This window comes from Buteo buteo, chromosome 5, assembly GCF_964188355.1.
Source record: "Buteo buteo chromosome 5, bButBut1.hap1.1, whole genome shotgun sequence".
Taxonomy (NCBI): Eukaryota; Metazoa; Chordata; class Aves; order Accipitriformes; family Accipitridae; genus Buteo; species Buteo buteo.
In genome coordinates, this window is record NC_134175.1 from 18,938,578 (window position 1) to 18,950,430 (window position 11,853).

Sequence of the window (11,853 nt, forward strand, 5' to 3'; positions counted from 1 at the left end):
TCCTAGAAGTAAATGCCTGACGTAATAGACCAATAATCTGGTCTGGGTTTGCCACTCCTGTGATCTTGTTCAAAGTATTTCTTGTATTAATTAGATGACTTTCTATGCATGAATCACGGTTTATCCTTTGCATAAAGGGAACTATACTTTGGGAAAAAATAATACAGAAATAAAAATTCATATACACATAGGAAGCCTAAAATTACTATTTTAATGGGATTGGTTATCCTAGGTGAGTTCAGTGTTTCTTCTTATGGTATGTTCCTTAGAAAATGCACAAAATCTTCTCTCAGACTCGCAGCAATAGAGGAAATTTTCCTGATGGCTTATCTTATAAAGCCTTAATGCTTAAACTCTATTCTTTACTAACGGATAAAAAGAGAATTATTTTTCCTAAAACTTAACATTTTCATATTATTAGCCCATATTAAATAAATAACCTATGGTGTATCAAAATCAACTGACACTTAGTTGGTTTTAAGTCTATTAACTGTCAGCACTTGCACTTTTACTGGCAATTTCGGTGTATTCCGTGAGCAGATGCACTGAATGAACTCAGGTTTCTTCTGAAGTAAGGCCCTGACTGGTGGCTAAGTTACTCCTGTCTTAGGCAGTAAGGCAACACACAATCTCGAGGAGCGCTGTGAGAGGCCCAGAGTGGTCCATACAGGCCAACACATTTGACTTGCATCTCTTCCAGCCCTGTCCCTGGTGGCACTTCTGGCCACTGCTACAGTTTGGTTACTGGACTAGATGGATCTGGGGTCTGATCTAGTCTGTCAGGTACCATACATTACACAGCAGCAGCAGAACTGGATCCTAAAGAGATTTACTCTCCCTGTAGTAACACTAGGAACTTACCAGAAAAGCACAGTTGTTTAGACCTTTTTTTTGTTACTAGAGAACAAATTGGATGAATTAGGGTTTAAGTAATCATTTGTGATTGAATGCTTGCTGTACTTTATACATGTGCATGGGATTATATAGGTGAAATCCTCATCTTCGTTATTTTTTCCTACTGGGTAATGAATCTTTTTTGTGATATTTAAGGCATGAGAAAAGGCCAAGAGAACATACCTACCATCCTTTGAAATTTAAAAAGCAATGGTTCCTATATCTCTCTGGGATTTCTCGTACGAAGGATGTCCAGTATGTACACAGCGAATTCAATGTGTCTATGAAATACTGAATGCATTGGATGTCAGTGAAGGATTGTATCGTATACAACCTAGAGTTGATCTGCACACAATAAAGTCAGCCTGTCCATAGTGCACAATATATGATGCATAGCGCAAATAAACCACGCAGTTCATACACTGTAGGTCACGCATGTCCCAGACATACCAGAGTCACTGCACATGTGATACAGGGTACCTACTACCAATAAGTACAGTAGGTATCATCCAGAATTTGTTATATCTGAAGGCAGTAACAGCACCTCTTCTAACAATTTGCCTGCCAAATGTCTAGAGGTCCTGGACATACAGCTAAAAGGCCATAGCTGATTGATCAAGCATTTGTCTGCTTCCAAAAACAGTGGAGTTGGCAGCTAGGGGAAATCCATAGCTTTCCTCCTGAACTTGCCACCACTTTGCTGCATGAGCTTGCCCCAGATGCTTATTAAAGTGAGTCTGTGCTCAAGGTTTCTTTCCCTCTCAAACAGGGAACATTCCTTACAAGACCAATGTTAAACCTATCATAGTAGCTTGAGCACTTTGATTTTTACATCTAAGATGCTGCTAAAAAAGTCTCAAATAGTAATACTCCACTAAATCCAAATTTTATTAGATTGCTTAGTGAAGCCCTTGTGACTATTTTTAAAGATGCAGCCCTTGTTTCAGGTTGGCTGGCTCACCGGAGTCTTTTCACCACAATATTTACAGATTTCTGATGCATTTAGGGAGGTGTTTAATAGCTGGAAGCTGTATGAGAGGAGTTACCAGTTTTACTTGGTATGGACTCAACTCAGCAGTCTTACAGCAGTAATTTACATAATGGGACAGCATACCAGCTGTGGATTTGAGCCCAGGTCTGACTAATTGTCACTGGCAGAGTGGAAGCGGAGACAAAAAAGTGGGATTTTGGAGACACCAGATACTTCTTTTGTCTGAACACAGGTGCCAAAAGATGTCTTTAGATTCAGAAAATCTGCTTCCATATTGATGTTTAGGTTTGCAAATAACAGCTTCTGAGTTTTCAGAGGTAATAGTTTCAATAGGATTTGCATCTTCCTTTACAACAAGGGCAACCAGTATGTGCAGAAGCCCTGGATTATGTTAGCAAGTGTTGACCAAAACAGTAAGACAACCTTGCTATGCAGATAACCCTGGCTTTCAACCACTCTTTGGAATACACATGTTTGTGGGCAGTCCTATAGCCTCTTCTATCACAAGGCCAGCCTTAGCCTCCTACTTAATAACTTGACATTTCCTGTTCTTACCTACATCTCTGCTTTTCCTATGGGAAGGCTTAATAATTTCTTTTATTACTACTTTTCCAGATTATTAGATAGCACAATTTATCTTTGTTTTGTTTCTTTTTTCATGTGAGGAAAACCCTTTCAGAATTTATATTTACTGCTATTGTAGCTGTCACAAAGGCATTTTATTCTCAATGGAAATCTCTTTAATTCTTTACAGCCCATCTCTGGAGATGCACAGGAATTAACAAGACATATATTTACATCATAGTCTTCCTAGCCAAAGTTTTTCAGTGGATAAATTCCATATGCTTTATTAAAAATACATGACTAATGTAATCTCTCTAGTTACTACTTGAGTGAAGAAATGTAACTACTGGATTAATTTTTAGAATTTTTAAGTTTCAGTTTAAAATATAAAAATAATTTCATTCAAAAGGCAGAAACATTCTTCAAAATGTTTCTAATGAGACAGCTGTCAAACTCAGAAAAGTTACAGTATATTTAACTTGTCTGGCAACAACAGCAACAATTCAACTACAAGATGTAAACAACTGAAAATGTTTTAATTATTGGTAAGTGCATAACTACGATGCCATGAATACTCAAAGATACACTTCCAGGAAAGACGTGTCTTGAAAAATAAGAGAGGATATATTTTGGCTTTAAACAACTGCCCACATCAGTGGCAGCTTCTTTAAGCACCATGCTTGTAATAGAGCTGCTGAATCTAAAGCAATAGCAATTTTACAAAATAATACCCGCAAATGTCATCATGGTTTAACCAAAGAGGCGTGAATAATAGTGACAGACGTCATGTAAGCTCAGATCTTACACTCAGCTGAGAGGTTTCATGAAGTTTAATTATCATGATGTTACTATTCTTCATTAAGACACCCCTCTTGGTGTGCAAAGTGTTTTTTACTCATTTAGCTTACACAAGGCCTAGCGAAACTAGAAAAAATATATATATAATCTGTGTCTTTTGAAAGATGAAGCACAGAAGCCTTTACTGAACTGACCCCTGCTATGACTTAGGCATGGAAATCTGTGGCTCTGTTGCTCATAATCCTACACATTCAACTATCAGAACTACCGTCTCTGTATCAGCTGACACTCGCAGTTCAGAGTTTGCAATGCACTTGCACAGGGAAACAGGCAGAGATGGGGCAGAGAAAAGTCTCCCAGGTTTTTTAGCATTCCTGCTTCCTTTCAAAAGAGATGCTTTTTACTCCAAAACTGTTCATGTCACTTACATGTAAGTAATTTGAATATCTATACCTACTAATCCTCATTAAGTAAACATCTACTCCCTCCCACTTTCTCTAACATCCATAGTGTGACGCTCCTATTGGATTTGTTTCTCTCAGACTTCAAAGTGACAGCTCCTGTTTCAGGGCTAGATGACAGACTGCAGTCATTTTAACCTGAAACAATCATTTTCATGACCAGAACTAGACTCCTGTGATAAACTTGTGGGAAAACCATCCAGAAGCTCTAGCAAATTCAGAAGTCAGAGGTTTATCTGGAGAGGCTAGAATTATCTAGCTTATACAAAACTCCAGCTCAGGGGGCTGAACCAGCTCTGTGCTCACATGCCCAAACTAAGATGTTTGTAATTGAAAAGTAATAGCCTAACTAGTGAGCAAAACAACTTGCTTAAAAGTGCTACGTTATGTGTGACAACTTGTTTCAGTAAGAGACTCCTTTTGTCCAATCTTTCTCAGCCATAAGAAAACCGAAAACATAAATAAGGAAAGCATCTTGTACCAAATGAGAAGAAAGTAATTAAAAGAAAGGAAAACACATCTACTAGGAACAAGTGGATGTTTCACATCCAAATGTCAACAGCAGCATTTCTGCAAACTGCCTATATCATCCTGGACATTCATTCTCAAGAGTGGGAATTAGTGACTTGAATTGGAACACTGTGTTGAGAAAGAGACTGAAATGAGTCTGGAGAGTAAGATAACAGGCTATCTGCAATTTAAGCTCATTTTGTTTGTTTTTTTCATTAGAACTTACTGCCGTTTGTCTCCTCCAGGGTGTCATTGTTCTGTTATTAAACAATACAACAATGCTGAATAAACAGTATTTTGTTTCCTGTCTGTATTTTAGTATGCAGTATGAAAATATTAGCATTTGTTATTTTTCCCACAGCCATCTAATACCTATGAATTTTGCCTTTATTTCTTAATTCAGTGTTCAGGAATTTTGATACATACAATAAAATCAAATGTGAAAGCAAGTCAGACAGTATTTGTATCCCTTAAAAAAGAAACCCTGTTACATCCAGAAGGCACTCTTCTCTTGAACTACTCCTGTTGAAGATTATGGTTGACCTCTTTAAGACAGACAGATTTTGACATCCCTGTTTACCTTTCTGCAATATTTTATTCTATGCCAAGAAAATACTCAAAACCACATTTTTAACTTCAGGCACATGTTTAGTTTCCATTGATTTCAATTAAATTAAAAAAAATTAATTCCTAGACTTCAGACAATGTTGAAAGACTTCTTGGAATAGAAGTGAACCAAGGAATAAAAGCTTCTTTTGACTTGCCATTACTTTGAACTGAACAATCTGTAGTATCAGTGATCCCACAGCAGGAAAAGGGAAATCCCTTATAACAGCTTCAGTTGCACTATCAATTTATGTTTCTGTTCTGTCTCCCAGAGCAGTCTTTATAAAAACATGTTTGTCTTTGCAGACCAAAATTCACTTATGTTCAAATTAGCCACAACTTTAAAGTAACTTTTTGGAAGGCAAAGCATAAAGTACAAGAAGTACTTAGAATTACATGATGAAATAAGTATATGTCAGTGAATAAAATCATCAATTTGAACCGTTCTGCAGTTACACAAATAACATCCACCTCAACAGCCATCAATTTTGTAGGCATCAATTTTGCAGGTGAATGAATATGCGTGGAACCCTCCACCCATATACAGCACTCTATGCATGTGAACAGGGCTCTGTATTGGGGCATGAGACTTAGCCAAATAAATCTTTAGCAAAACCTGCATAGATGATTCTGGCATGCATTTATAAGAAAAACCTCGTACTACCATCTAACTGTACTTGATGTTAGACAGTGATTAACTAAGTTGCCATATCTTATTAAGAATTATTAAGCCAGTCTTTTCCCCTTTTGCAATATCATTAATATAATCCTTTGGTGTTAGCTCTGTATTGATTATTCATAATAACCCATCTAGTAATTAGCCATCATTCTGCAATTACTTAGCTTTCAACTCTCATAAATTCTAGCTTTAGCTTTGAAAGAGTAGTCTACCCATCAGACTCGACCTGATACCTTCTTGTCAGTGATAGTATATGACTTCACTAACACTAGTAAACATCAACTAACTATTGTTTCAGTCAGGTAAAGCTGTTCCCATAGAACACTTTGTCCATTTCTTAAAAGGTGTTTAGCATTAATAAGCAATTGAAAAAATTAAAAAGAAAACCTGAAAATGTACGTTTGCTCTAAAATTTATTTTATAGTGACTCTAGCAAGAACATTCATATTAATATTGTTATGTTAATTTTCTAATTTATCTGAAGTGAAAGTTACGGTAATACCAAGGGAAGCACTCCCTCTCTGCTCCATTAATGACACTCGTGGCCTGAATCATATTACAGAGATACTGCCAGGGAGACCCCCCCAATATCCAAAATGGTATGTGGAATCTCTTGGCACCAGTATATTTATGTAGCTGTGCTCAGGGTCAAGATACAAACCCCTCTGCCTCAGGATGTTTTTCAAAGAGATGGTCTTTGGCCACAACGGTGGTCTTAGCCCTCAGTTTCAGCTTTGTGCAAGCACTTCTCTATCAGAGCTGAAAATGTGGCTTACAGTATTTGCAGAGCTCTTTTTTTTCAATATCTTAAGCACAAATCTACTCATTAGCTTAAATCAAGCTAACAAGAAAATGCAAGTATGACCGATAGCTTGCTGTTATCTTGCTATAATACTTCTCCACCCTATTATTATGGCTAGCACTCCCAAATGGATGAAATGACCTGTTATCCTAACCCAGATAGCTGGCTAAAGTACAATTTTTCATGGAACAATTATGCTCGGTGGCCTAAATTGTGATACATTTAAATAATTAGGGAAATCAAGTCTCAATATAAGTGCCTATTGAAAATCTGAGAAACAAGTGTGGTCAACATTTCAACAAAAAGTTCATCAGAAGCAAATGCAAAGTCTTATATCAGGGATGGAATAACTCTATTCAACAGTACAGGCTGAGGGACAACTATATAAGAAGCGGCTTTGAAGAAATCATAGAATCATAGAATTATTTAGGTTGGAAAAGACCTTCAAGATCATCGAGTCCAACCATTAACCATGCCCACTAAACTATGTCCTGAAATGGATCAGGGAGGCCTGGTGAAAAACAAGTTGAACATGAATCAGTTGGACATGAAGCAGTGTGTCCTTGCAGCAAAGAAGGCCAACTGCATCCTGCGTTGTTTTAACAAGAGTGTAGTCAGAAGGCCCAGGGAATTGATTCTTTCCCCCATTTGGCACCTGTGAGACTGCATCTGGAGTACTGTGACCAGTTTTTGATTCTTCTGGACAAGAAAGACATTGACATATTGGAGTGAGTTCAGCAAAGGGCCACCAAAATGGTCAGGGAGCTGCAGCACCCTGCATAAGAGAAGAGCCTGACAGAGAAGGCTCAGGGCACATCTTAATACTGTCAGAGGATACAGAGAAGATGGAGCCAGACTCTTCTGAGGTGCACAGTAATAGGACGACAGGCAACAGACACAAGTTTGAACATAAGAAGTTCCAATAGCTACAATAATTTTTTGGGTTTTTTACCACAAATGTGGTCAAATACTACAATAGATTACCCAGAAAGGCTGGGAAATTCCCATCTTGGGGGTGTCCAATACACGACTGGACAAGTCCCTGAGTAACATGTTCTGGGACCTACTTTGAACAGCTTGTTGGACTAGACCTCCAGAGGTCACTTCCAACCTAAATGATTCTATGATCATGGAAACTTTATCAGCTTCAGCACTCAATTTCACAAGTTGCAGGCTGTGGACCTCTCTTTTGGGGGAACTATAAATAAACCCCATTACAGATCCACCAAGTAGAATCAGCATATGTGAAGAAGAAATGGTCAAAAAGTGATCCTGTTTCTTTGAAAAGGCAATGTTGACTTGAATTTGGGGAAGGGTTGTACATAACTAGATATTACCAGAAGAACTGCTCTTGAAAAAGAAATCTGTATTCAATGCTCATGAGTGAATTCAATTTAAATTAAGGTTAAATTAATACAATAAACACAATCAGATCTTTAAGATTCTGCACATCAGGAGATGAAACATTAATAAATTAAGGGAACAGATATGGAAAGTTAGCAACATCATGGGGGTCCTGGTCATATGAAGCCTGGCATGTGAGTCAAATGTGAGTTAGCAAGAATCCTTTCCTGCCACATAAGTGTCAGAAAAAAGAGCAAATATTTTCAAACAACTTCAAACAACTCTGCGAAGAAAAGATTTAACAAAGTCTGTATATTACTGGCACTACAAAGAACAGCTGTATATTAACTATATTCTTAAACTACACTGCATGGGTTTGTGCATGGAAAAAGTAAAACAATGGCAAGATGAATGGATTTCAAATTGTTTCTTAATACAGTATATTGATATTTTTTTTCTGACCTCAATTGGGGCTGAGGCAGGGCTCTTGCTTCACTGCAAGAGAGATTGACTTAAGTTGCTTTTCAAGGTAAATTTCAAGTAAGTCGTCTTTTAAATCTATGGGCTGCTCACTAATTATGTCTTCAGTCCTATAAAAACACATAATTGCTCATTACTGTATTCAGTAGAAATAGTCAAGTATTCATTATGCACGTGCTTCCAAGTGTTTTCAGCATGAGAGTCCATGCCAAAGTCAATTAAGTATAGGGCTCCAAAATGGTTGGGAAATTATATAGGATAAACAGGCAGAGGATGTTTCTTAAGTGAAGGTGTAATTCTGGATGTCAGACATGGTCAGAAGCATTGTTGTGATGTATTTAACCTTGTGAACAAACAGAAGAGTTGTTGTAACATATAATTATTAAAGAAAACATTGACACAATTAAACCTCTAACTAATGTCCATTTACACAATACTCACATCCATCCTGAGGAGCACAGGTTTTTCATTTGTGAATTCCTTTCTTCTGTAGTCTTTCTGTTTTGACCACATTCTTACTGTCAGCAATCGATTTCGTACCTCCCGTTGCAAAACAAGTATTTTGTTTATGCTGTTGTGCATAACAACTTTCAAAATGGTGATTAATTTAGCTGAAAACTGCAGACTGACTACATGCTACATAGGGCCAAAATAAGCCACCTAAACAGAGCCATCTAGTTGGAGAGACCCCTGTATATCTGAAACACCCAAACAGCAAATACAACATAGGTCCCCTAAGAGACCTGTGCTCTCCTGGTGTACTAACTGGGGGGGGCAGATAAGATACACTCTGTCATGTCAGGTTATAATAGATGTCTAAATTTAGAAAAACAGATCAAACTTTTACTCTCTAAAAGCCTTACTGAGTCTGCTGGAGACATGCTAAATCTTTAGGACAGTATGTGTTTATTAGTATGGTAAATTTTTGGTTTGTATGTAATCCTCAGAGTACTTTGCCAATATTTCTACACTGAGACTCAGCAGCACTTCTGTACTAGGTATTGCAGCTACACTGTGGAAGAACTGAGGTCCAGGGAGATTGAGGGCCACATTCGGTTTTCCCAAATTCTACTCCAGTCCTTGTGTCCAGCATTTTCCACTAGAAAAGCCTACAGCCAACCAATCAAAACACTATCACTTAGTTGCAATTTGGATGGCGTGAGTTTGGCCCTACATAACTTCCTCCAGGATGATCGCTGGGGGCCATAAGAACCCTTGGATGGAGTCTTAACGGGGAACTTATCCTGACTGATTTTTAGAAGGCAGTCTGAAAGGAGAAAATGAGGGCTCTACAAAACATGAGCTTATGCTGTTGTAGTGAATAGCAGGTTGTAGTAGTAACTGAAGGAGGTACTCACTAGGAAGGTGAGAATCATTCCAAATCGTCTGGGGGAACATGCCTGTCTTCACAATTATTATTCCTTAGATAATTAAACACATGGAAATTGGCTGTGGGATTCACTGTTTGGAATAAAATGGTTCAGTTCTTTAACATTTTGTGTAGGTGCCTAGACTTGGAGATTTAAAGGAAGGCATCAACAGAAGTATTTCATTAACTAATTTGAGACATGAGATTCATTCTTGTGATTCAGCTTTGTTAGGTACAGCCATTTAATTAGTAAAATTACATAATTATGCTCTGATTTATCAAATTAACAAATGCAAGATGCATTCAATTCAAGGTTTATTACTTTCTCTAAAATGCACAGGCCAAAGACAGGACATAAGGGAACAAGACAGCTGGACAAGTAGGAAAGGACGGGGGAAGAAAGAAAATTCAAGACTGTACCTGCCAGTGTGGACACAATCTGATCGCCAGTGGCACCAGCAGGAAGTAGAAGGCAAATAGGAAGAAAGCAAAAGAAAAAAAAAATGAGGCTTTGGCACACAGGAAGACAGAACTGAGAAAGAGACTAAATCCAGCGACTGACCAACAGGCTGGGTGCCAGGCACTTCTGGATTCTGATCTTAGATTAATTGCTGACTCACCATGTGGCCATGAACAAATGACTCCACCTTGTATGTTTCAGTTTCTCATAAGCAGGGTGATATTTATCTACTAGTCTCACGGAATGTTGTAAAGATAATTAATAAATGTTTGGAAAGTACTTTGAAGATGAAAGGCCAAATTCACAGTAATGGCTAGGAGGGCATCGAACTGACTTGCTCATTCCTTTTCAGCAAACCCAGTCTATACTTACAGAATGCATGCAAAAAAAAAATGCCAGCATGGATTTGTTACTGCTGTCTACTCTCTCCTCTACCTATTTTCACCTATGATTACACTCTATATTTAGCTAATGTTTGATTCAAGCAAATCATATGTGTACAACTATTTATCAACTAAAGTTAATCACATGCCCACCTGATTTGTCAGATTAGATTCCAAGACTAAATGGTGTGTAGAGGGCTATCTTTTATCATGTATCTACAGAAGCATCTGATATAAACACTTTTTCAAATACAAATAATAATAGCTGCTAAGTTATAAAAAAGTGACAAATACATTTAGCATTGGTCATCAGCTTTCTTAAGTTGGGACCATTTTTAAGGTCTATTTTTGTTCCTTAGCATCAAAGTACACTGTTGATGGTGGGTGTTCATTAGAATTTTATATTATTAAAATATATTTTAAAAAATCACCACAAATTATAGGATACATTTTTTATTTCATCTAATGTCAAAAGCCTACTACACCTTAGGCAGCTTTGTGTTTATTTGGTCACAATCAGACCAGAAGCAGACTAGTATTCTGGGCTGGCAAAATTCTGGTTACTTACTTTCCCTAATGACTCCTCTACTGAACGCTGAGCTCTTTCAGGAAGGCAAAACAGTCTTAGCTGTTAGGCCATTAGTGTCTTATGGGTGCCAAAATTCAACTGTAATTTCTATCCAACTTAATATGCCTGTCCTTTCTATGAGTCTATTTAAAGTTTTGCATGTCAGGCTTTATATATGCAACTATCTATGAAATCACAACTTAACCTAATTTGGTAATGTTGAGTAACAGAAGAAAGCTCAGTTGAGAAAGTTCACTAGCCATCCCTAAATGAAGTTTACTCGTAAACTATTCAAACAAATTATTTAACAAATATTTTTGAACTATATATTTAGTTTGCTGCCAATTAAAATTTGCTGTGTTTGGGTCAGATACTGCCACTGACTTAAATAAATTATGATGACCTAATACAGCAATAGAAAAGACTGCTATTCAGTGTGAATTAGTACATTAAATACCAGACATGCCATAATAATCAAGTGATTAGCCCACTTCTGCTTCTCCTGTACCTCATCAGTGAGTAAACCATTTTTTCCATCTAAGGAGAACAAAAAAACCTGCTGAAAGACCGAAATACTGTTAAACGCTGAGACAAAATTTGCTTTTATGGCCTAATACATTTTTAGTTTTGGGCAACCAAGTGAAAAATAATTTATCATCTCTGCAAGGTAGGAAGCATGAGTGTGTCCTTTATTTGCCAAACAAAAAGAAAACTGGGTTGTCCAGCCCATTTTCAAGTGGGAACACAATCAAACACACACATAGGTTTTGTAAAAAAAGACAGCAAGTTGTAATTATTTAGCAAGCAAAATAACAGCTAGTTTAAAAACAAACACAGGCTGTGTCTCCAAACCATAGCACACGATGGCTAGTTTTCAAGAACACCATGTATAACATCACTTGAGAAGTTGCAAAAAGTGACATTACATCTAAATATTCACATCT